The following is a 26,319-nucleotide window of genomic DNA, read 5'->3' on the forward strand; positions in this document are numbered from 1 at the left end:
TCTGTCCGTCCGTCCGTCTGTCCGTCTGTCCGTGCAAGCGATAACTTGAGTAAAAATTAAGATATCTTAATAAAACTTGGAACACATGTTCCTTGGCACCCTGAAGAGGTTGCTTTCGAAAATGGGCAAAATCGGTCCACTGCCACGCCCACAAAATGGTGGAAACCAAAAACCTATACAGTGTCATAACAAAGCCATAAATAAAGTTATGAAAATGAAATTTGGAACATAGGATCCCATTAGGGAGGGGCATATTTGGATGTAATTTTTTTGGAAAAGTGGGCGTGACCCCGCCCCCAAATAGGTTTTTTGTATATAACTCGCAAACCAATAAAGCTATATAAGCTAAACTTTCTGCAGTCGTTTCTTTTAGCCATTTCCTTATACAGTCCAAAAATGAACGAAATCGGATAATAACCACGCCCACCTCCCATACAAAGGTTAGGTTGAAAATTACTAAAAGTGGATTAACTCCCTAACGAAATATGTCAGAAAATTTTACATAAGAAATGGCAGAACGAAGCTGCACTGAGATATTTTTACAAAATGGAAAATGGGCGTGGCGTCGCCCACTTATGGGTCCAAAACCATACCTCAAGAACTATTCGACCGATTTCAATGAAATTCGCTATATAACACGTTCTTGACACCCTGATGACACTGGTGGAATATGGGCGAAATCGGTTCACAACTACGCCTACTTCCCATATAACTCAATTTAGAATCCTTCTGATTCGTTCACTTTATAATGTATACATAAGGAACCAATAAAGCTAGCGGAATAAAACTTTACACAAATACTGTATTTGAGCTGTGACATCACTTGTGGAAAAATTGTCAAAATCGGACCATGACTTTTCAAGGCTCCTGATATCGAACATGAAGAATTCAGTGCCTAAGGTTAATTTTTCACCGAAAATATAGGTAAATCCCTCGACTTGTATTATCTTTATAAAATTACATCATTAAATTGCGAGAGTATGAAACGTTCGGTTACATCCGAACTTAGCCCTTCCTTAATTGTTTATTTAATTTTTATTTTTATTAGAAATTATGAATTTCAACTCCCATTAAACAATATTAAAATAAAACTATCCTTATTAAATATTATTTTCGTAAAAAAATAATGGTTGAACCAAAAACTGTCAAAATGCAGTTACGCCACTTTAGTTATAAGCTTCGAAAATCAAGCATTTGAAATTCAACAAAAGTCAAATTAAAAAAAAAAATAAAATGCACATGGAAATTGACTTTTGAAGCAAATTGCCAACTAAACGCCTGTGTATATTTAGAAATAATTGCCGTTACTTATGTGCTTTTGTATGTGTGCAACCATAAAGGAGCCTATTAGTGGATGCTAGTTATTTTTGAATGTGCTTGTCTGTAGCTATTCATTTAGATAATTAACCTTTATTGCGAAATATTCGGTGAAAGCGTTGAGTTTTAAAGTAGGCTACAGATTTGAATGATTCAAACATATATGTATGAAAAGTGGATAATATGAATATATTATATTTTTGTATTGAAAACAAAATCTACACACAATGACAATTTAACTTTCACTTTCTCTTTGGATGGTGATATCGCGGAGAATTAGGCATGTTCATTCTTTTCTATCAACAATTTAGGAATTATTACCTATAGATTATAGACCCATAGACCCATCACTCCGTCAGCTGAACGGCAAAAATGGTCTTGGATTCAATGACAGTACGCTCTAAGCAAGTCTAATATCCTTATCAGTAGCTTCGAACTACTTTGCAATCCGATTTGTGTGGTTACCCAGTCACCGCGGTATCGTGGGAAACTGTAAAACGGACTAGCTTGCAAAAAAGAGTACCCTAGCAACACTGACGGAGTAGTGAAAGGGGGTGGACAGTCAACGGTCCATTCGCATTAGAGCGCTGAACACACGCACTTTGAGAGAGCACGCCAAACGCTAGATAACAACCCGGACCTGTGCAGTAGCGACGACTTTCTGGCTCGGGGTGGATCGAAAACGTTCCTTCCAGCTGCTGTCGCTTAGGAAGTTTCATTTCGCCGCAAATATTGGTGTACTTATTGGTCCAATAGGTACACATGCCAGATGCTAGTTGCCAAAGCTGTTTGTAGACTAAGGTTAAAACACCGCGATAGACACACCTTTGACCTAACCTAACCTAAACCATAGATAGGATAATTTTAGCTCGATAATGAAGCTCAGTAATTCTGTATTACTTTGTCAGAGAGTTAAGCTTACTTAACAAACTATAATGAAGTGAAGAATTACCTATGGATACCAGCCTTCGTAGTGTATTTTATTTACAGATTATTCTTGTTGGCTAACAAATAAAGAATGTAAATTCTAGCTCCAATCGTTGGAAAATTCATTATTTTTTTTTTAAATAATCGATGTATATAGATGAAATATTTTTTTGGTTGAAAACTGAACTCATAAACTGCGGCCTTTGTGACCTAAACTGTCGAACTTAAGGTTAATAATCATATACGTTAAAAATAAACTAAACTAATATGAGAAAATTCAGAAAATTATTTTTTATTTAAAGAAATTTTTTTATAAAGAATTTGGTGTTTATGAACCAAATTGCGTACCACAGTGTTACTTCTACTCTACTACTTTGCCTTCCATAATAATGTTTATTCGACACGGATGTAAATTTCACATTCTACTTAAAAATGACACTTTTATTATACACAACATGTATATTATAAACCTTATACACGATAAAATCTAAAGCTACACCTACATGCAGTTATAATAAGAGTCAACTGATGATATCTGAAAGAGAAGCCGCTCATATTGAAAACAAAATGACAGCCATCGGGTTCTTAATGACGCACTTAAATGTAAATTTTGTCACGCAATGATTTGACACTTAAATGCTTCACACATAGCGTCATGCCAATTGACAAGCAGACACACATGTGTTTCTATATATTTATATATTTAATGGGACATAAACTTTTGACATCATAAAATTTTGCAAATCACATTTTAAGTTGCTTTTAAAAGTCATGCAACAGAAATATTGTAAATTCAATAATTTAAGGCATTTAAGGAATCAATAGGAACAGATACATTTTTATAAGCTGGCATGTGAGTACATAAAGCTTAACAATAGGCGTTTTGAAAAAGATTTATGATAAAATTTGTTTTTATTTTCTTTTAGAAAATAATTCTTTATAAATAATTTATCAAAATTTACTTTGAACTCTGAAATAAAATATTCAAAAACTAATTTTAAAATAATTTTTCTGTTAAGATGGAGTTTTATCAATTTTTGTAGGATAAAAAAACAAAGACTCTTCTAAATAATATTGAATGTATGTGAAAATTACTTATCAACTTAAGAATACAGAACAAATATGTATATATGATGTTCCATTAATTGTTTTTTTTTCCTCTCTCTTTGCAGCATTACTCTGTAATAAAACTGGATCAAAAGGTAGGAAATATTAATTTCAAAAAAAATTCTTACTATATATGTATACCTTTATCAATATTTAATGACGCTCAAAATCAATGACGCTCAAATTAATAAATGACCAATTTGCATTCCATTAAGTTGAGTTCCTTACATTTGGTTTTAATCTCACGCTGAAATCAAAAATCCAAAAATCAAAAAACAAAAACAAACAAAAACCCCAAAAGCACTCACTCACATAGTAAAAAAGCATTAGCCTTTGATTAAATTAAGTAGCGTAAGAAATGACAAATTCAAGCACGAGTTAGCTTACGCCAACAAGCCGCAAGCACTGTAGCAGCGTAAGCGACCTCGCGAATGGAAGAACGCGCAAAAACGCGAACAAGGTTGTCAGGGCTTGAAAAAGGGCTAAAAGTGCTTGCAGCTAAACACCGTACACAGAGTGTGGGTGCAAATGGTGAAGAGGTGTAGAGCTCAGCGTGGCTATGGAAAGAGGCTTTTAGGTATTGCCACTGGAGGTGCGAGGAAACAAGTGGGTGTTAGCGTATTCCTGTTGGTAGGATATAGTAAACAAGTTAGTTGAAATGAAATTGTCTAAAAAGTAAACAAAAGCAGCAAATTTTTGACAGTTAATGCATAAAAGAGAGCACATAAGAGAGTATGTTGATTGCGCATGTGTGAGGTTGAATGTGGAGTGGAAAGGCATTAGAGAGAGCGAGTAACTATTTTTTACTGGATTGGTTTCTCTAAATCATGCTTTGTTTTCTTTTTGATGAGTATACGAGCTACAGGTGTACATAAATAAATATTGCATGCTTGGTGAATTTGAATTCATGAGAGCTGTTGGTGGTGATGCGCTCGTCAAAGAAGGAACTAGAAAGAGAGTAAAATAGCAGTTTACAGCATGTTAGAGAGATGTAGATTGAATGAGAAGTTTCTATAACATAATGTGGTGAAACCAGAGTTTCTGGAAATAACTTTATACAAGAGCGATGAAATCAAAACAAATTATATCTGACGATTTATAAGAGCAACAGTACCGAAATAGAAATATAGAATTTATTATTTAGAATTAAAAAATAAATAAGATGGCTTCAAAATCTATCTAAGTCCGAAATTTTCGAATTTCTATAGTAAAATATCTCTAGTATAACCTTTTGTTAAAGCGATGATTTAAAATACATCATACCATAAACTCTACAGTGCTTACCATTAAGTCAATATTATTACGTACATTTTTATATTGGTTTGGTCTATGTGTTCCTTTTTGGCCTACCAGGTTGATATAACCTAACCTTTATATTGGACAACTGATCGCTCCTGAATCTAAATAATTCGAGTTGGGTAATATTTTTTGTATGAAACAATTTTTTTGAGTGTATTATAAAATATTGAGAGCGTTCACATGAACTGAGAGTATGAGTTGCAGCAGGAAGAGAGAGAGAAAAATACAGAGTCCTATGACCAAATCATCGAATTTACTCTTATACGTGAGTAACCGTTATTACTACTTCCATACATAATCGCTCAGAGTTGAAAAGTGATTACTTAGTTTGTACAAAAATTATATGGTCAGAAAATAATCTTATAAATGATTTCTTCGTAGGTATAATCTCCATATAGTCGTTAAAAATTTGGATTTTATAAATTATTTTAATACACAAAATTTGGAACTGTAAAGAGATATAAACTAGTTTAAAAATTAAAAAAAAAGCTAATACGTCATTTTGAATTATTTAATGAATTAAATTTTAGAATTGCTTTAAATTATTTTATGTCAAAAACAGTACATGTAATGCAATATACTAAATTTTATAAATAATCGAAAAAGTATTGCCTACATTTCAGCGCCAAGAATAAATGAAATCTTGGTGGATTCTAACTAGGTTCTTATAACGTGATAATTTATTAAAAATTTTACAATTCAAATTTTAGCGACAAATCTCTGTTGATATGTTATATTAGATATTAAAAAAATATCAAAAAGTGTTTATACTTTATGTGATTTTCCTTAAGGTCGTATAATCCACCCTTTATTTACCAACTACGCTTTGTAAAACCACCACACCTGCTATTGTTTCGCTTGCAATTCATTCGCTCTCAATGTCACTCACGTTCACTTTCTCTCTACATACTATACTAGGAAAGCTAGCTTAAACTCTCACCCTCTCTCTCAACTCTTATTTTGTATGCGCTCAATTTTGATGACGTCAAAGTCTCGTGTTATGCACGACAACTTCGTTATTTTCGTCGCCTCGCACTTCATACAAAAGCTTTAATGCCAAGGACTCTGTTTGCTATTAGTCGAAATTATCCTTAGTGCTTCGCCGGATATTCACAAAGAGAGACGCTTGAGCCGGAATACGATGCGTGTACTTTAGAAATTATAGTACATATATACATATATTGCTATATATGTATAAGTAAGAATAAACAAACAAACATGTTTTAGTGCATTTTTTTTCAAGGTAAAATTGTGTTCAAGTGTCAATAATATAAACAACAAACAAATGTGGAAAATACGTTTTGTGTCGAGAAAAGTGGTGATTGTGAAAAAAATTAAATTAATATGAAGTGAAAACTAATAAATAAATTTAATAATAAAAATTAAAGGAATATAAACAAACAAAAATAGTAAAAAATATTTATCTGAAATTTTTCGCAAGCATTTTTAAGATTTTTCTGAATACTGCTGCTCCGCCTGTTTTATAGTGCTATGTGCGAAACAAAGTGTTGACTCTCATATTAAATGTTAGTCGTAACTGTTGATTCTTAAAATCATGCTTTTAACCTAATGCAAACTTAAGGCGCTAGCTCGGCCGTGTGTGTTTTGGCGTGTGAATATCATGACCGCCGTATTTATTTTGCGTAGGCCTCTACTGTCAATTCCTGGTGTTTTTTCTCAAAAATTCATATAAAATTAAGAAAGTGAAAGACACATTAAAAAAGCAGAAATAAATAAAATAAAATTCAGTGAAAACAAAACCAATATAATTTGGAGCAACCCGCATGTGACTGTGTGTGTGTGAAGCGTTAGAAAAACGCGGTTGAGCGCCTAGCATTCGCCCACTCAACGCAAAAATCTACAAAAAAACAAAAAAAAAAAAAAACAATTTCGAAGCAGGAAATAAAAGCGAAACGTTGAGAATAAAATCGTGCGCAAATAAAACGCACAGCGCAGCGCGACAGGGCTGGTGGTGAGCTGCTATGCTGCGGCGTGGTGTTATGCGGTGAGTGCGACGTCAGCGGAAGAATGTAAGCAAATCAAATAAACGTGACTGTGTTCACGGTCGCTGGTATTTGCGTTTAGACCTTTTGCTTGTGAGCGTATTTTATATATAAAATATATATTTGTACGTGTGTGTGTATATGTATATATGTATGTGTGCCCCTCTAAGTATGCTTGTATTTATTTGTGTTGTTGTTGCATGTATTACTGTTTATTTCGTATTTCATTCACGTTTTTTTCGCAATTCTGCGCCACATCCACACATCTAATACCGTTGTGTGCTGCTTGCTGCGCGCCGTAAAGTATGCTACGCCATGCTCTACTAAGCAACCACGCGCCGTGTTTACCTACAAATATTTGTTCTTTCTACTCAATCGCTCAGCGCATGAAATTTATGCAATTCCTTCGTATTATTTTTTTATTATTATTATTTATATTGTCTTTGCCACAGACTGGCGCGCGCTGGAGTAGCTCAGCGTAGTCACTTGACACTTTAAGGCAACGGATTACTGATTGGAATTTCCAATTTTTCACATTTGGCATTCACTCATTCTTCTCTCAATTCTTTTCATGTTGTTGTTGTTGTGCGTATAAATTACGCATTTTCCAGCAAACTCAAGTTGTTACCTTTGTTTGGCTGAGTATGTGGGTATGTGCGTTGGTGGCTTTGCTATCATGTCGTCTGTTTTTTATTGGTTCTCAGTTAGTGCCTTTTATTAGGCTTACCAGGAATGTTAATGTATTATTTGGTCAGTGGATTTTCGTCTTATTGCTAAATGCGGTTGCTGCGTTCGCCATTTGGCATTTAATTAAAGCGAAATTTTGCATTTTATTGGCGTAAAGGTCATTTGGCGTGGGTGTAGGATGATTTTATAGTTGAAATGTTTTACTTTTCGACTTTATTTAACCAAATTAAATAAAAGAAAATTCAGCTAGACAATGTGCTTTATTAATCTAAAAATCTTGTATGTCGACTAGCGAAGCAAGGCTTTGTCGAAGACCAAAAAACTAACCGAACAGTTCTACTATGTTTTGAATGCTCGTACGGGATTAAGACAAGTAAAAACTCCATAAAGAATAGATTGGAGATTTATTTCCAAGATTGTACCTCTTCTTAAGAAAACAATAAGTTTATAAATATTTATTTTAATACAGTCGATTATATTGATCTAACGTTACTTTTCCGAAACTGAGTAAAGAACTTGACGTATATGGCCTTTTTATCAAAGAAACTGACAACTTCGATCGGATTTTAATAGATCCCCGAATACTTCGTTTACCCAGACCTTTATTCATAGCTCGGTTTATTTCTCCCATCATAGTTCTGTATCGAATTTGTGGTATTTTAAGTGACCAATTTGGTGGATGTCACCAATAAATCTTTTGAGTTGGGAATATTTCAGCTTATGACTTCTTGGTACAGCTTATCAGTTAGAGGCATTTTATATGCGTTCCTTAAAATGTGACTGTTTTGCGGAAATTCAGAAAAAATGGATGTCGAATTCAAGACCTGTCTAATGCTTTCAATAGGATTGTCTTTTTACGAACTGCGAACTTAAGACTTCTGTGCACCTCTAAACCTGATATTTGGTGTAGGGAGCGCAATAAAGATTCGTTTTTTTTTTTGGGATAATAAACAATTCCAAATGATTGGGTTATCGATATTCACGACGGCGAATATAGTGGAAAATTATCGCTAAAAATGCTGTAATCTTCAGTTTCCGGTTTTGGTCTACCGACATTAGAAATGTTGGCTATGGAATTCTTCTTCTAGGAAAATACTTTGTTCTGATTATGAGATCCAAATTCAACTTTCCGCAAAATTCTCTCGTTTATTGAAAATAAATATTTGAATTTAATATTTAACACTCAAAATGTCTAACAAATTATTTCACTTCAACCATTTACTCAAATGGATGTGATTAAAAATTTTAAAAGTTCGCCACTGAAATGAATTTGCAACTCAAAGTAATTTAAATATTTCCATATAGACTTAAATTGTCCCAAACCCCGAATCAGTCAACCAGTCAGTCAGTCATTTAGTCAGTCGTCGCATCGTCTATCAACTTAATTGTCATTTGAATCGTCACTCATGCTGTCATTCATGCATGACAAACTCTCATGTATTGTGGCGCAGCGCGCCGTAACCAAACGATCAACTAACAATATTTGAATATTTCTGCCTGCCAGCGAGCAACCATCATTGCGACGTCTATGCCAACCGACATAACTGCATTTTAATTACTTACTATGAAATTTCACATTAAATGCAGACACTCGGCGGCGCCAACAACAAAGCAATCACAATGCCATCATCATCTGCAACAGTTTAGCGTTCGCCCTTGTGGTTTGTAGCATAAATGCGCCTTTGGCGGCAATAAAATGCAGAAGTTGACTCAATTTTTCTTTCCTTTTCACAATAGTTTTCTCTCTACTTTTCTCCTTTGACTGATTTGACATTCATATTTTTATTGCGCCAAATTATGAAGAAATTGAAATATCATTAAACTAATTAGTTTGCATGCTTCGCTTGCAGAAGAGTGAATATTATTTGCTTTTTTTTTGTTGTAATTAATTTGTATGTCATTAATGCAATTGATTGAATAAATGAGAAGGTGAAAGGAAAAGTGATAATTATCGATTGTGTATGAAATGTTTAGCTATAAATAAGTGAGACTAAATACCTTCATACCATAAACCTTAATGGTATTTTAATTAGATGATTACCATTGCTGTATTTAATTATTATAGACTGACTGAGTAATACATTTGCTAATTTATATGATTTTTAAATTTGAAATTAGCAGAAAATTATAAATACCTTTATTTAAGCGAAAATAGCCAAGTGTGTGCCTTTGCTAAATTTGTTAGTTGCCAACATTTCGGCTGATTTGTTAAACTGACTCATAAATAAAATTGAGATCACAAACTACAACTAATTCTCGGCATCTGAATCAAAATATCAACTTACTAATATTTTTCTAACAATATTATCAAATTCTTGACTTTATTTAATAACTTTCTAAAATACGATCTCCTCTAAACAACTGCCAGCTCAATATAACCAACATGCAAAGTTGAAGAATTCACTACGAACTTTCCAATATTAGAACAAAAAGGTCAGTGCAGCCACAAGTGCTTGCCAAAGTACGGTTAGAGTGAAATTAAATCTACACAAAAACAATTTCGCAAAACTTCCATGCACAACAAAGTCAAAGTGAAACGAGGCAGCCGAATTTTATAGCACCAATTTGCGCTTTGGAAATAATTTGAAAATAGTTTTTCGCGAGCTGTGTGAAATTCGACACTTGCCTACATTTAGGCGCTGAGGGCATAAACAAAATGCTTGAGTGTTTTGATGTACCATGCGAAAGCAATATAATAAAGTGCTTGACCTAAATGTAATAGTAGAAAAGTATAGACTTACAAGCCTTGTTAGAAAGCAAAAGCTTTTGAAATCTTGGTAGCTTTAAAAATGAAAGCCAAATCGAAGTTTTCTATTGGTGTACTTTTGTGTGATATATTTTATAATTGTTTATTTTATAAAATGCTTTTAATATATTATTAAGGAGCAAGCCAAGAAGTACTGAATTTTTCAGTGTGTCCAAATTTATCCAGATAAAATTTGGCTCCTGTATATAGCAAAAAGAACTGATAAAATTAAAAATGGAGTTAAAGCAGTTAACTGAACCTTTCAGTGGTTCTGGGATGCAATTTTTTTCCAATTTTACTTATAGGACTCTCTGAGATTTTGCTCCATATTTTGGCAAGGCATATTTCAAAGATGTAGAGATTGAGCGGTTATTTTAGGTATAGGCTTAGAAGAATTCACAACTATAATAAGAAAGTAGTATAACCATATTTTTATACTCTCGCAACAAAAGTAGCTAAGAGAGTATTATAGTTTTGTTCACATAACGGTTGTTTGTAAGTCATAAAACTAAACGAGTTAGATATAGGGTTATATATATCAAAATGATCATGGTGACGAGACGAGTCAAACTCCGAATGTCCGTCCGTCCGGCCGTCCGTACAACGGATAATTTGAGTAAAAATTGAGATATCTTGGAACACATGTTCCCTGGGACCGTGAGAGGGTTGCTTTCGAAAATGGGCAAAACCGGACCACTGCCACGCCCACAAAATGGCGAAACCCGAAAACACATAAAGTGTCATAACTAAGCCATAAATAAAGTCTTAAAAGTAAAATTTGGAACAAAGGATCACACTAGGAAGGGGCATATTTGGATGTATTTTTTTTTTGGGGAAATGGGCGTGGCGCCCCCGATTCTAATATACATATGATCTGTGGCATCATTTGTGAAAATCGGAATTTGTCGAAATCGGATTATAACTTTTGAAGGCCTCGAATGCCGAATATGAAGAATTCAGTGTCCCATGGTAATTTTTCACCGATAATTTCGGTAAATCTCTCAGATATTTTAATTGAATTCAGATGAAATATTTTTCTTCTAATAGTTTGTATCTATACCAGAAATGGTTAAATCGTGTCATAACTTCTCCTAGCTCTCATATACCTAATTATAGGATTTTCAAATTGGGTCAATTTGTGTGTTATCTTAATAAAAATATATCAATAAATTGCGAGATTATAAAATGTTCGGTTGCACCCGAACTTAGCCTTTCCGTTCTTGTTTAAACTTAATGCTGACTTATTTTTCTAATATTCCCCTAGTCTATCCAAACTTTTTATTTATATTGTTTAAACTTTAAATATACGAGGTGTGTTCAAAAAATAACGGGAATTTTTTGAAATTTTTTTTATTAATTCTTAATACTTTTCAAACTCGATTTTTGTGATAGTTTTAGCTCTTTCAGTGCAATCCACGTTTTTTTTTTTTTAATACAACTCGTACTCCGCCGTGATTTCCATTATCAAAAAGTCTGTTTCCATGGTATTTCGCCTTGTTAGACATTTTTGAACTTACTTTTCAAACTGACAAATTATCTCTCTCTCCCTAGTCTCTAACACCCACTTCTGAATATCACTCCATATGCCATTATTTACCATTTCACTACGCACACGTGCTGTTCACCACTCACCTGCTGGCGGATATTTTCAAAATGAAAATGTTTTTCCAATTTTCGTTTAGTGCACGACATCTTATTAAAATTTCGCTGTAACATATAATACAACAGAAGCAACAACTAAGCTTCAAAAGAGAGTGGTAGAATGCGAAATGAGTTGAGCAAGGCAACAACGTTACAGAAGAAAAAAGAAAAAGAAAGAAACCGAAATGAAACGTAAAAACCCAGTTGTGATTAACACGTCTATATGGAGGCAGAGAGATCTTACTGCTGCGAAATGAATATAATTGTGTGTCACTCGAGTGCTTACTGACACACAAAAACAAAAACAACATGAATATTAAAGAAGAAAAAAAAATAAAAAGAAATGAAATAAAACAAAAGTAAAAGTAAAATATTGCGCACGTCACCATAATGCAATAACCTCATAAATAACAGTGAAGTTGTCGTGCACGCACACACACAGACACGCGCGTGCATTTGTGAATTTATAATGAAATGAAAATACATATTAAAGATTACACACACATACTCACACACACGTGTCGGGTTGCCAACCGAGCAAATATGTACACCTTTACGACAATTCACACATATTCAAATATTTATTACGCATTACACATACAGAGTACACCGTACGCCAGCCAAGTGAGCCAACAGTGCGTATACGTAACATGCATATTATATACCGCTATCTGCGCGCACGCTTGCAACATTCGCTTGAAATTATGGCCTACTTTGCATCTACGTCGCGCACATTTTTTCTTGCTTTATAGCCCAGCCACATGCTGCATATGATTTGGCTTTTTGCACTTGTTGTTGTTGCTGTTGTGCCTTTTGTTTTTGCTAAATTCCTTCATTTTCGCCTTTTTACGCGTGTCATTTTGGTGGCAATTTTTTTGCGTATGTGATATATATTTCGCATTACTGGCAGCGGAAAGGCAAACACAAATAAGTTGGCAAAACAACAACAACAATATTAACAAAAAAAAAAAAAAAACCGGCATGAAAAAGCGGAAAAGTGAAATGCAACAAAATGTTGGCGCGACACATTAAAAATTCAGAAAACGTCACAGCCCGTTGCGTCAACATTCGGGCGCATAAATATTGATACATTTAAATATTAGGGTGGACCTGAAATGACTGTGAGAATTCAGAAATTTGTTTCTTCCAACAATAAAATTTTAAATACCATCATACGATTTTTTATGAAAAAAAAAATTAATCTTGTTTACAAAAAGAATTGAAAATTGTTTAAATTAATTTCGAAAAATTTATTTTTGATTGCAAAAAAATATTAAAAATTAAATACAAATAAATTTAGTTAGCAATAAATTTTAAATCTCACAAATGTGTTATGTTTAGTTAAAAGAATCGAAAAAAATATTTGAAAAACAAAATATGAATTTTTAAAATATTTTAAAAATATTTAATTTTTGAAAATTCTATATATGGAAAATTTTTGTTTCTAAATATTAATATTTTTTAAGTGCTAGAAATAAATATTAGCCAACTGTACGTGTTGGCTATTACTCCATATACATATGTATGTACGTTTTTACTGTGTAAGATATTCGTTTTATTTAAGCTGCCAATATTTAGCTTCCACACACACATTTCACAAATATTTCTGGGCATTTCACATCGCATATTTTCACCGCATATCCCCCAGAGATATGGCTGACGATTAGTCTGTTATGTGACACTTATTTATTGGCTTGGGAGCAACTGAAATGACAGAAGAGATAAAGTAGGCTACTTTTTTTTGGAAAAATAATTGAAAATTTAATATCAGCAAAAAGTAATTTTTGACGTGATTTTTTTATATAGCTATGTGTTTTAAAATTTTGACTGAAATACTCATTTATACAAAGCCAAACATTTATACAATTTTGAGTGCTTTGGGAATTCTTTCATTCCAGTGTATGTTACGTAAGAGCCACTTTAAATAAATTTAAAATATAATGTCCTATAAAATAATATTTTTTTCGACTTTAACCATAAATTAATTAATTTAAAAATATATATACAAGCTAATATTTAGAATAAATAGTAAAGAAATAGATATTTTTGTTTGACACCCTAAATGTATCAACAAATTTTGATAATAAAAGTCAATTGAAAAGGTGTGTGTCTGTGATAAAGTATCTTAGTAAATAAAATGTTGCCTACATTTAGGGTGTCATCATATTTTCGAAACAATTGTGTATATAGTATATAATATTTTATTCTACAAAATTTTATTTCCAGTGGCTTATTTGTTGTAAAAATATTCGAGAAAATAATTTAAAAACCACATGATTTCCCAAAAATTATTTGGAATAATTTTAAAATATATTTTTTGCTTAGAAAACTATGTTAAATAACAACTTTAGGGGAGAGTCTTCGATAAAAACCGCGTTGTGTATAAAATGTTGCCTACATTTAGGATACTATGATTTTGATGGGTGAAAGAAATTGTATTATTAAAAATTATTTATGTATGTAGGTTAGGTTAGATTGGTCTGGTAGGCCTGCTGAACCAGTTATGGTCCTTTGCGATACCAGAATGGAGTGCGTTCACGTGTTCCCTGAGTAGTAGTCATCGTTCAGGATGGCTGCGCCGGACGTGAATTTTAATAATTTATGGGGCATCACTAAGTACCTAAAACGGTGTCTCGCTAACGAAGGACAAACGCACAAGAGATGCTCCACTGTTTCCTTGGTGCCCTGCTTTTGACATTTTCTGCATTCCTCCCGATCTGACAGCCCCATCTTATAGGCATATGCTGATACTAGGCTGTGACCTGTAAGAATGCCAACCATGGTCCTACAGCCCTTTCTATCCAGCTCCAGTAGGAACCTTGTATATTTTTGATCTAGCGCTTTGCACATGACCTTTGCAGTTTTACACCCCGGTAGATCCTTCCAGCGAAATATGAGTTTTCTTGCCATGTACCTGTCTATGTCGTCGTACAGAATATGCATGGGTTTACCGATGTTGATCATGTTTCCGGGTGATTTCGTTGCCCTCGATGCCTTTATGGCTTGGCACACAGTAGAAGTGTAGCCTCATATTCCTGGTGACCCTCACCACCGCTGCGCTGCTGCCCAAGACACTTTTGGCCGATATTCGACACGAGGTTACTGCCTTGATTGCTGCTTGGCTGTCTACGTAGATGTTAATGTTAGAGTATTGGCCTTGTGCGCTAGAGGCTAGCTCTGCTGCCTTCCCAATAGCAAAGACCTCTGCTTGAAATATACTACAGTGGTTCGGCAGTTTGAACGGTTGTTTTATGCCGAGTTCCGGACAGTATATTTCTGCACCTACTCCCTCATCCATTTTAGAGTCATCCGTATAGATATTTAAGGTGTTGCGTGTAGTTGCAGTGCTCATCCTTTTCCATGGTTACCGTGAACTCTCTTTCCCAGTTGTAGAATGGGACCAGATAGTCGGTGCCTGTCAGACTGCACTTAGCAACCGAGCTGTGTCCGAAGGATCTGTATGTAAGGATCTGTTTTTCATCTATTGCCATCAGTCGATCAACCGATTTCGCCGCGCAGTTTTCGGCAAAGAGTTCTATAGGTGGCAGGTTTAATATTCGTTCTAGAGCAGCCGTTGGGGCCCCCGGTATACATAGCGCTGCAAGACGCTGAACTTTTTCCATCGGCTTCCGATACATAGATTTCCTAGTACCCGTCCACCACACCAGAACATTGCTGTGTAGCACCAGTGCATGAGGAAGCCCCCAGGTAGTACCAAGCATCTTCCTGCATGCATACAGAGCATTACTGGCTTTCCTTACTCTTTCCTACACATTGTACTTCCACAGAAATTTAAAGTCCATGACTACCTCTAGGTATTTGGTACGGTCCGGAGCGGGAGCTCGGTGCCATTTAGCGAAGGGGGCCTCCATGCAGGTATTTTGTACCACCTAGTAAACACCAGAATGTCTGTCTTTTCCGCATTCAGCCCCAGTCCCGATAATTTATGTAAAAGTTTTTTAAAAGGAATATATATGAAATTATTTTCTTTTAATTACTTATATTATTTAATTTCATTTTGGTTAATTTTAAAATTAATTATATAAATATAATTAAATTATAATTAAATAAAATTATAAAAAATATGATTATGTTGGAATAAATAAAAAATTATTTAACATCCCATACTAATCTAAAAAACCCTTTAAGAAGCATTAATCCAGCAATACATAAAACCTAACTTTTAAATACACTGCCTTTTCAACTAAATATGCCAACATATGAGTGTGAGTACTTATGCTTATGACCGAAATTCATGCTGGCAATATAATTCATACTCGTTACGGCAAGTTAAGCGCGCGCAACGCAAGCCAAAAAGCTAAAGAAAAATTCGCTTTGCATTACATATTTGACATACAAACACAACTACAAACACACAAACTTACATGTGTATGTTGGCAAAATTATTGCACGGAACGAAGTAAATCTTCTACGCGCACGCACACAAGCATGTAAACATAAACAACAACAAAATAGAAAAAAGAAAAGAAAAAGTACTCGGTGTTGCATAAGTACATGCGAACGGTGTTAGAATTAATGTAAATAAATACGCGTATATAAACATATACATATAAATTATATATTTGTGTAACTGTGTTGTGCAAGAAGTCAACAAAGCGCTCCGAAAAGTCATTGGCCTCGCAAATAATGCCAAACATTTATGCATTTGCATATAAAAATATGAAAATAAAAGTAAAAATAAAAATAAAATTTTATCATAAATATGCGCAGAGATTGCCTATAAAGCTGCACTTACCAACGCGCATATAGCAACATAAATAAAAAAATACTCTAAATGAAAGTGCTACTTGTCGCGCAGAAATCTTCTGATAATGTCTAAAATATATATATTTACGTGCTCAAAAATCAGTATGTGTATGTAGCAGCACTCATATTTCACATTAAAAATATGAACTCGCAGCATATTTTTTTTCCGCTCATGCACTTCATACTTAGCTACTTGCGCCGCATTCAAAAATTCATTGCATGCTGCTCAGCGGGGCGTATACGCAATAATAATTGTAATAATGATAATAAAAGACATACAGACATATTTTTGAATGTGTGTGTGTGTGTTTGTATATTGTTGCTTTTGGTTTTGAATGAAAATATTTGCTGCACGCACTCACACTTTCGCACAGCATAGAGGTTAACTTCCGCGTGTATGTGTATATATGTATGTATGACATAGCTCACAGTTGTTGAGCGCAGCATGCGAGCAAAGGTTGCGAGCTGAAATTTATGACTTGCCTCAACTAGTTGTAGCAGCAGATTTCCTTTTGCTTTTCCTTTAACTTTGTTTTCCTTTTACTCTCCACACTGAAGTTGTATCTATGCCATTCAAGTACTGCCAATGTATGATAATATGTGTATGTGTGCGAGTGTTTGCTTGTTATTCTTTGTGTTGCGGTTTCAGTTTGCATTCACCGCCATTGCTGTTGACAGTTTTCTAGTGCACTTGACTTGCAATAAAAATACTTTAATGTTAATTTTAGTATTGTACACACATATGTAAGTTGCAGAATTAGGTTATACAAGTGCGTTGAATGCATGCCTGTATGTCTGTATAGACGTGGTAAGAGTGACTCCTTAAGATATGTTCAACACCATTACTTATTTGTACAACTAATAAAACACATGCAAATTTCTTCAAAAACATACACACATACTCGGTAGCTTATATTCATTGCTATTTGCAACTATGCTTACACTTGCCAAGTTATTAGTCGAGTGAAGTGGCGAAATGAGTACATAGAGCAGTTAAGTAGCAAAGTTTGTTTGACATATGAGTATGAGTAGTATACGAGTATGAAGCACTTTAGAAAAGCTGTGAAGTTTTTGCTTTCAAAACTACGTATTTTGTATGTATAAAAGTGTTGTTGTTGGCGGGCGTCAGTGTTGTTATTCTGGAAGTAAAACAAATTCATATATTTATCACACTTCAATATTTGTAATACTTCTCATTTATAGACGTCTTCTATTTGTATGTCATGCAATCTGTCTCAAGTGTTCAACTCAGCGTTTGTAAGTTAATTAATTGGTATCATTTTATCAAGCATATTTAAATGTAAAAGAAATTTTGTTTTTGGAATTGCTGTTATACTCTAGTAAGATCGTGCAAAGAATATACTTGTTAAGTTCATCTAATGGTTATTTTTAAAACCTAAAACTCTTTCAGATAGTTTTAGATGATCAGGATGGAATGGCACATTTGATAGATAGTTTGATTTTTGATGACTGGAAAATTTTACTAACAACCACCCTACTTCTCGTATAACATGATTTTAAATTTCAACATATTCTTACAATTTACATCATGTAAATCAATTACCAATGAAGATATCGAAAAACCTTTGCTTGATGACATCTCTCTTTTAAAAATATTCGAAATCAGAAAATAACTTTTCAGCCTTTACATACCGAATATGAGCACCTCAGTATGCAAGCCTGACTTTCGAACGAATCTCAATAATCTCAGTAAATCTCTGAGAAATCTTAATTAAATTCAGTGTTCGTCTTGTATTCATTAAAATCTGCTTTGGTATCAAAAATGGATAAAATCGAGCTATTAAAAAAATTATTTATTCATTCGTCTACATTAGTGTTATTGCCTAGAAAGGTGTTCCCCATTCGATATTATGCACTTATGACAGCGCTTTTTTAGGCCAATAATTCACAAACAAGCAACGAAGTGTGAGCTTTTAAAAGACAACAATCGAGCTAAGCTCAAGAAAACTCGTTTAATCTTAGCATTGAATTCAGCTAAAAATTTCATATGGTACTTCAGGGATAGGTACTATATAAAAAAGTATAAAAAAGTGCTTGAAATTGGACTCCACAAATCCTTGAAATTCCCGTTATTTTCTGAACATACTTTATGTTCTGAACATGCTATATATATTTCTGGCCTAATAATGAAACTAGGAATATTTATCAACGAAAATGGTTTTATTGTTTTTCAAAATATTCTCCATCAAGATTTATACACTTTTGCATGCGCTCAAACCAATTTTCGAAGCACTTTTTTGAGCCTTTTTTTGAGCGATTGTCAAATTGTGCGGGATCCAATGAAAACAGTCCTTTTTTACGGCCAGGTGTTCATGCAATATCGAATGTATACTGGTGGGAGAAATGCATAGGCATGTCTCTATCTGAAAGTATGTTACATGACGGTCTTGCATTATCAGTTCACGTACGGCATCGATGTTTTCTTTCACAACGGCTGTTTTTGGACGACCTTCACGGAATTCGTCTTTGAGCGAGCGTCGGCCACGATTGAATTCGTTGTACCAGTGTTTCATAGTGCTATAGGATGGTGCTTCATAGCCATACAAAGATTTTAGTGCATCGATGCACTCTTGTCGCGATAATCCACGTCGAAAGTTGTGAAAAATGATCGCACGAAAATGTTCACGAGTTAATTCCATTTTTTGGCCGAGATGAATTTTTTAATTCCCTGTAAATAAAACAATTCAAGATTAAATGACAAAACGTTCTGAGTGATGTTATGCTAAAAAATGTCAAACTTTCCAATGGAAATGTCAGATTGCACCTGGCAACACTTAGTGTTGCCTAGGCCAGAAATATGTATAGCAGCCCTCGTATATCAAGCACCAATGAAGATATCGGAAAAAAATTTCATGTATAATAGTTTTAAGATCTGACACTTTTCTTCTAAAAATTGTCAAAATCGGTCGCATAACTTTTTCCGATCACCAGATACCGACTATGGGGACTTTAGAGCTGCAACAACAACTCTAATCGCTAATTACCCAAAGTATCGGTCAATCTGTGAGATATCTTAATGAAACTAGAGAACTTATCTTTTCCAGATAAAAATGTGCTCTGATGATCTAAAAGTTTAAATAATTGGACTAATAATTCTCTTAACCGCCATATATCTGCTATAACGTTGGCTTTATACCGCATATTTATACCGTATTAAAATCGAAATCGTTCCCTGAGTTATCCTATTGCAATATACCATCTGCCATATCTGTATAGATCAGCTTTATGCCCCATATATAGAGTACAATCTACATCTTTCATGTTTTAATGCAGTTTAAATACATATATTTTTTTGAGTTTTTCAAAATTGGATTGTTTGAGTCTAGGCATTTCGTTTATTTTTATGCTCTTTCTGTATTTCTTGCTCTACTAACTCATTCGGAAAAGAATAGAGTTAAGAATAGACAAAGACGAAATGATGAAATTATTTAAATTGCTATGGCTGGATAACACAAAAGAGCCGCTATTCAAGCAAATCGGCCGTAATACTCATATATACTTCCTTCTATGTATGTATGTAAAACGTTAATGAAATTAGGTTAATAGTGATTTTGTGTGCACTTACTGTAGTTGACCCACTTTGATCGCTGAAATCTGCGATGCTTTTTTCGGACGTCTTTCCTTATATTTTCTGTACAATTTTGTTTCTTTACCGCTGTGCAACAACAACATTTTACTGCATCCTTTTTAGCAGCGAACATTTCTACATTTACCCTTGAGGGCCTTTGTGAGCTACAAATACAAATTCACTGTGTATATTCTTTCTTTTTTGCGTTCAAAATATGTTATTGGCGCATTTCGTTGGTTACCACCACCAGCAACAACAACTGCGCAATGCTTTTCAGTTGCACACCATGTCCTTTGTTGCTGCGTTGCGTCATATTTCACTGACCAACATGAATTTTTAATATTCAAAATAAAGCGCTAAGAAAATGTTTGCCCCGCTCCGCCTCGCGCGAGCATTGATGGTGCAATGAGCTGCGCAGCATTAACGCTGCGAGCAATCCACTATTCGCTAGTTTGTTGCAACCACTGCTCTTGTTATTATTGTTGCTGCTGTGTCGCTGGCAAGCGCAGCAATTTTATTCAATTTAGACAATTCATTGTGTTCACCTCCTTTTGTGTGTGTTGTTGTCATCGTCGTTGTTGTTGTAACTAAAAAATTCAATTGCGATTGGCTTGCGGCTAACGCGTTCGCTAATGTTGCCCGTAAAAACAAAAGAAGAGCATACAACAACAATAAAAGCTTCCATGGCATAGCAACATTTATTACTTTAATAGCGTTTCCACCCAAATTGGCTGAAAGTGGCATGCAGGCGGACGAATAGGTGAAACGAGAATTTCAGCAAATGAATAAATGAAGCGTTTTTAATGGAACTTTTCAGCGTAGATAGCGAGCGCGCATAGCTTAGCGACGGAACGTAAGTTGCTGCACCGCTGCCATTTTCAGCTCAGCAATCAGCACACGGAAATCTGCAAAATCTGATAAAAAAGTAAATGAGTCAAGTTAAATTGGCAATGACAAAGCTGCTGCTGCCACATTCCCTTTCTTTCTTCTCTCATTTCTCTTCTCGCTGCTGCCGCTGACAATCTGGCAATCAATGAAATGCATCAGTGTGCATGTAACGGTTATGTTTGTGTTTAGTTGGCAAAATGGTAATTATACTCGCATACGAAATGAGTGTGTGCCTTCTACATACAAGTGTATGTATGTATGTGTGTGTAATGGTCGAAATGTTTGAAATTGACTTTTGAAGTGTTGTCAGTAATGTTCATTCGGCATTTAATGACCCCAAGGCATATGAAGGCCATTATCGTAGGCAAACAGCTTTCCAGTTAAGTTGATAAGTTGCAAATGACAGCGCTCATGTGATTTGGTGAATGTGTATGTTGAAGTGTGAACGCATACACAAACCAAGTTTTGACTTGGTGATAAGGCTGTAGGGCACATTCGTTTCCGAGTAGTAATGTGGGATAAGTTTAAGTAGACATCCAAAGATTGTAATAAAATTAATGTCAAAGATACGCTTGACGATGGGTTGTTGTTGAGGTTAAGGCTGAGATTTAAGTTAAGTTCAAGGTTGAGGTTAAGGTTAATGTTAAGGTTAAGGTTAAGGTTAAGGTTAAGGTTAAGGTTAAGGTAAAGGTTAAGGTTAAGGTTAAGGTTAAGGTTAAGGTTAAGGTTAAGGTTAAGGTTAAGGTTAAGGTTAAGGTTAAGGTTAAGGTTAAGGTTAAGGTTAAGGTTAAGGTTAAGGTTAAGGTTAAGGTTAAGGTTAAGGTTAAGGTTAAGGTTAAGGTTAAGGTTAAGGTTAAGGTTAAGGTTAAGGTTAAGGTTAAGGTTAAGGTTAAGGTTAAGGTTATGGTTAAAGTTAAGGTTAAGGTTAAAGCTATTGGTTTAATAATTATTCCTAAAGCTAGGATTAAAGCTAAAGGTGGGCTCAAAGTTAAGTTTACATTTGGTTTAAGCCCACTATGTATATTCATTGTAAGGATCAAGTCATACATTATAAGAAAGAGGTTGAGGTGAGCTTGAAGATAATAATGTAGGACAGTTTAAATACTTGGAGAATACTAAGTTTCATTTCTATGTTACAGTTAAGCTTAAAATAACGCAAATAGAGTAGTTTACTTAAATTAGAAGGCTCTTAAGAAGGATATTATTATAGTTATGTTTAAGTTACGTTAAGTTAAAGTTAAGTTTAAGTTGAATGTTATTGAGTGAAGAATAACAAACATTTTAGACCAAACTTTGAAATTTATCTTTCCTCTTAAACTTAAAATCTTAACCCTCTCAAATTTCGGTGAACTTAAAATCTCTTCTCACTTATTTCGCTTTGTGCAATTATTTACGTATAGCTCTCTCTGAAAATTATTTGCTTTGACGCAACTTCTGGTAAATCTTTATTTGTCGATTTTGGTGTATTTTTTTTTTGTTTTTTTTTTTGCATTGCATTTGTTGATCTGTGTTTAACTAGCGGCACGTGGGTGCTTTTGCCAACATTAAAGTGGATCATTGAATATACGCACGTACGCACGTGCGCCAGCACCACCATCACCACTACCCTCACCACAACTACCATTGCGTCAACCAGTAAACACACATAAAATCGCTTACAAATACTCGTGCAGGCAACGAAAAACAGGGCACTTATGCAGGATTGCACTTAAAAGTGCATAAAACGTACAAAGACGATTGGAGACTACGCGCGCGCATATGTATTTTGTATTTATGTAAGATATACGCATATGCTGCTTGTCGCCGTATGCATTGGAATTTATGTACTAGAAGATCTAGTTTAGCAGCTCTGACAGTGCAGTGATTTGCTTAACGTTCTTGTTTTTTTGTTGTCTGCACATTGAAGTGGTCCATTTTAGCTAGGTACTGGTACAAGTGACTAATATTTATTAGATTTATAAGAAATTAAGATAATCATAAAACTGAATAAGTGCAAAGCTTATAAACATAAAATATATAAATATAATTTTTTATCGAAGAGAGCTGCCACCTTTTTGAAACTGTTAACCTAAAGAAGTCGACAAGATGAACAAATTATTACAATTTGAGTATAAAAGTACACGAATACGAGTATAATGTATTATAAGTATTAAAGTTAAATTATTTTTGGAGTAGGGTTGCCACCTGCTTATTTTTTATTTATTTAATGGAATTGAAACGGGATCGATAAAATGCAAAAACGTATAAGAAGCCTCACAGGTAAAACTATTTTTGAGAAGGGTTGCCACATTATTAAATTTTTTTTAGTCTTAAATATATTTTATTTTCAAAAATTAAACATTTTCAACACAATTTACAACTACGAATTTTTTAAACTCCAAATTAATTTTCTCAATAGTTTCTCAACTCGTTTTTCAACAAGTGGTTCATTGAGTCATCACCAACTAAGAAATTTTTAAACTCCAAATTACTTTTCTCAATAGTTTCTCAACTCGTTTCTCAACAAGTGTTTTATTATGCCATCAAATATTTAAATTTTTGTTGATAGACAAGGAAAAGTCTGCAAACAGATAAAAAATTAATATTTTCCACGACTTAGACACTGATATTAAATATAATTCTCAAATATATAGATATATTTATTTCTCACTGATCTGGTATGATGACGATATATTTAACAGATATCGAGAATTTTAAATTTCTTAAGGGTTGAAAAAATTAAAGAAGTTGGTCTCTATTTTATTGGGGCTCTATAATCTGTATAACTAGTCAAGGTGTGTGTATTGAGCCAGTCAATAGTCGACTCTTGAACAATTTTAAGAAAGAAACAGTTATATCAAATATATAAGCTTTAACTGCTGGTTAAACCCGCACTTATGTTCGAGTGAATTGTAAACACATATATAAGGGTGCATGGGTCTACGTACAAGTCTTATATATAAGTACATAACCTCACATTCGCATGCATAACTACATTTGTATTGCGCATTGCGTTACATGAAACTTCCGCAAACGAGCTTGTCCCACATGTGAAATTGCTTGACAGCCAGCTGATAAAGTTGGAAAAAAATGCGAGAGTAGTAAATAAAAAATTGACAGCTGTCAGCGTTTGGGGAATGTTGCGTACAGCAATATCGCACATGTTTACAGCGTTCACATATTTACCATATACATAATACAATATACAAATCGAATGTGCAGTGATGTGACAGGAAATGTCATGTTTCCTACAGTACGGGCAATACTAAAAAGGGTAGGATTAATGTGGGCGGGAATTCATACTTACTCAAGTTTATATGTCAAAACTTGTACATATGTTCCCGTTAAGATTTATGTGTTTGACAGCCGTGCCATATATTTCCATATTCAACAAATTGTGCAACAAAGTTACCCTCACCAAGCTGCATGTATTATTTGCATCAGCTATATGCACCTGCTACACTCCCTACTCTCCTCCACCTAACAATACAATGTCGTTTCCTGTTCTAAGACACTACCACCCGCGCTCAACTAAAACCCCATCGCTGGCTTTGGAAAGTTCGCTGCAATCGCTGTCGGCATCTTCGAATATACTTTACTCTATGCGCCCGAACTGTCGTTGATGTGCCGTTTTGTTTTCAGTTTGTGCCGAAAAGTCTTTGGAAATTTCCATGCACAACTACAGTAAATACATAAGTAATGAATATTCCTTGTGATACTACCGTTACAGTTATACATATATCTATGTATGTATGTATGTATGTAAGTTGACTTACGTAAGAGTTTGTCAACGTCGGATAAACTTTCGATATTATTCCATTTTTGAAAGTGCAAGAAGCTAATTTTATGAAAATGCTCAAAACTTTCGCTTATAATGGAGTTTAGAAGTGATAAAATTTCTGATTTGTGACACACGAAGTTCTATGCATATATACCTACATAGTTAATTTAATAACATTTTTAGATAAACATAATATTTTGTTTAACTTTATGGGCGATAAGTTAGTTAAAGGAAAGAAGGAAGTGACAGTATTTTTAAGATTTTACAAGATTTGTGGAAGCTTCATACACATGAACATACTTTAGAACATACTTGTGTTGGATATTTGTAATAAAAGCATATTTTCATCTTCGTGTGGTATGGAAGTTGATGAAAAGGAAGGAAGTGAGCTTAGGTCTTTAACTTACATAAAATATTCGGATATTATACTTCATAGGGTTATCTATTGGAAGATAATACACAGATTATTTAATGCTAGTATGAGCTTCGATTTCCAGTATTAAACAACACTCCAGGCTACTATTACCCAGTGAAAGAGGTGATTTAAAAATATATTATAATCTCAAGCTCAATTTTATAATATCAGTCTTTTCAATTAAAATATTCTGCCTAAAATATCTCATCCTTATTTCACTTCAGATTTTTCAACTTTTGAGGTGAAGTCGCTAAAATAACAGCTCAACTTTTTCTGAGAAATTTCTTGACTATTTTACTTACTACTTTCAAAACCAACACACATATGATTCAATAATTTTATTCAAGACACTGTAAAACTCCAAATTCATATTACTAATAGTCTCTACTACATATAATAAAACGCAATTTGAGTAAGAGATTTCTGAAATCTATTATACGAAGATGATATAATTGTGTTTCTTTATTTTCTCTTTTCCTAGGTAGAACATAGGACCTCTTCTGTCGGCTTCGATAATCAGCGGGTTTAAGATGAGTAGGTGATTAGCCTTCTGCATCAGAGCCTAGTTCCGGGGCTGCCCGTTTCGAGCTTAGGTGCAAAGGGGTCGTTCGCAGTGAACAGGGGGTAACACGCGACGGTGAGGCCGACGTTTGGAAGGGAAAAGCTATATTTTCGCATCACCAACCCCATTTGCCTAATTTTGTTATTTACTGAATGGGCCGTCTAATCCTTTATTTAGTACAAATCAATTACTTATAAAATTCGCATAATAATATTTGTCAAATTTAAGTGAGAATTAACTAATGTTTGTTTAAATATTTAAAACGATCGAATTTTGTTTGGATCATTTTATGATCATGTGTAGAGATTGACTATTATAAGTCTGTGACTCTATTAAAATATATGTGTATGTTTCCAGACTTTTACCGATAAATAGGCGCGTCCGAAAAGTTACGTAATAATTTTCAACAAACCTTAAGCTGGGAAAATACTTTTCTCTGTGATATTGCCTACCTTTAGGCGGTTTATACATAATAAATATATTTTCCATAATTTTATGATATTCCTGGAACTATAATCCAAAATTTGAAATTCTAATTTTAATTCTCAATACATATCGAAAATGTTATAAAATTATCTAAAAATTGCCAAAAAAATTAATGACAAAAAATC

At 34.0% G+C, this 26,319-nt stretch overlaps 1 protein-coding gene across 10 annotated transcripts in view; it reads left to right on the forward strand.

Moving 5' to 3' along the window:
- Positions 1 to 6,149: 6,149 nt before the first annotated feature.
- The window catches only part of LOC105209296 (kazrin), a 93,917-nt gene continuing 73,747 nt past the window's right edge, over positions 6,150 to 26,319 (forward strand). For 2 of the 10 annotated variants that reach the window (XM_054233436.1, XM_054233437.1), the window contains exon 1: positions 6,150 to 6,680. The gene's annotated coding sequence lies outside the window, so the exon portion shown is untranslated. The remainder of the gene's footprint in view (positions 6,681 to 26,319) is intronic. The other 8 variants (XM_054233441.1, XM_054233442.1, XM_054233444.1 and 5 more) reach the window with 6 other exon arrangements.

The sequence above is a fragment of the Zeugodacus cucurbitae genome, chromosome 6 (genome assembly GCF_028554725.1).
Source record: "Zeugodacus cucurbitae isolate PBARC_wt_2022May chromosome 6, idZeuCucr1.2, whole genome shotgun sequence".
NCBI lineage: Eukaryota > Metazoa > Arthropoda > Insecta > Diptera > Tephritidae > Zeugodacus > Zeugodacus cucurbitae.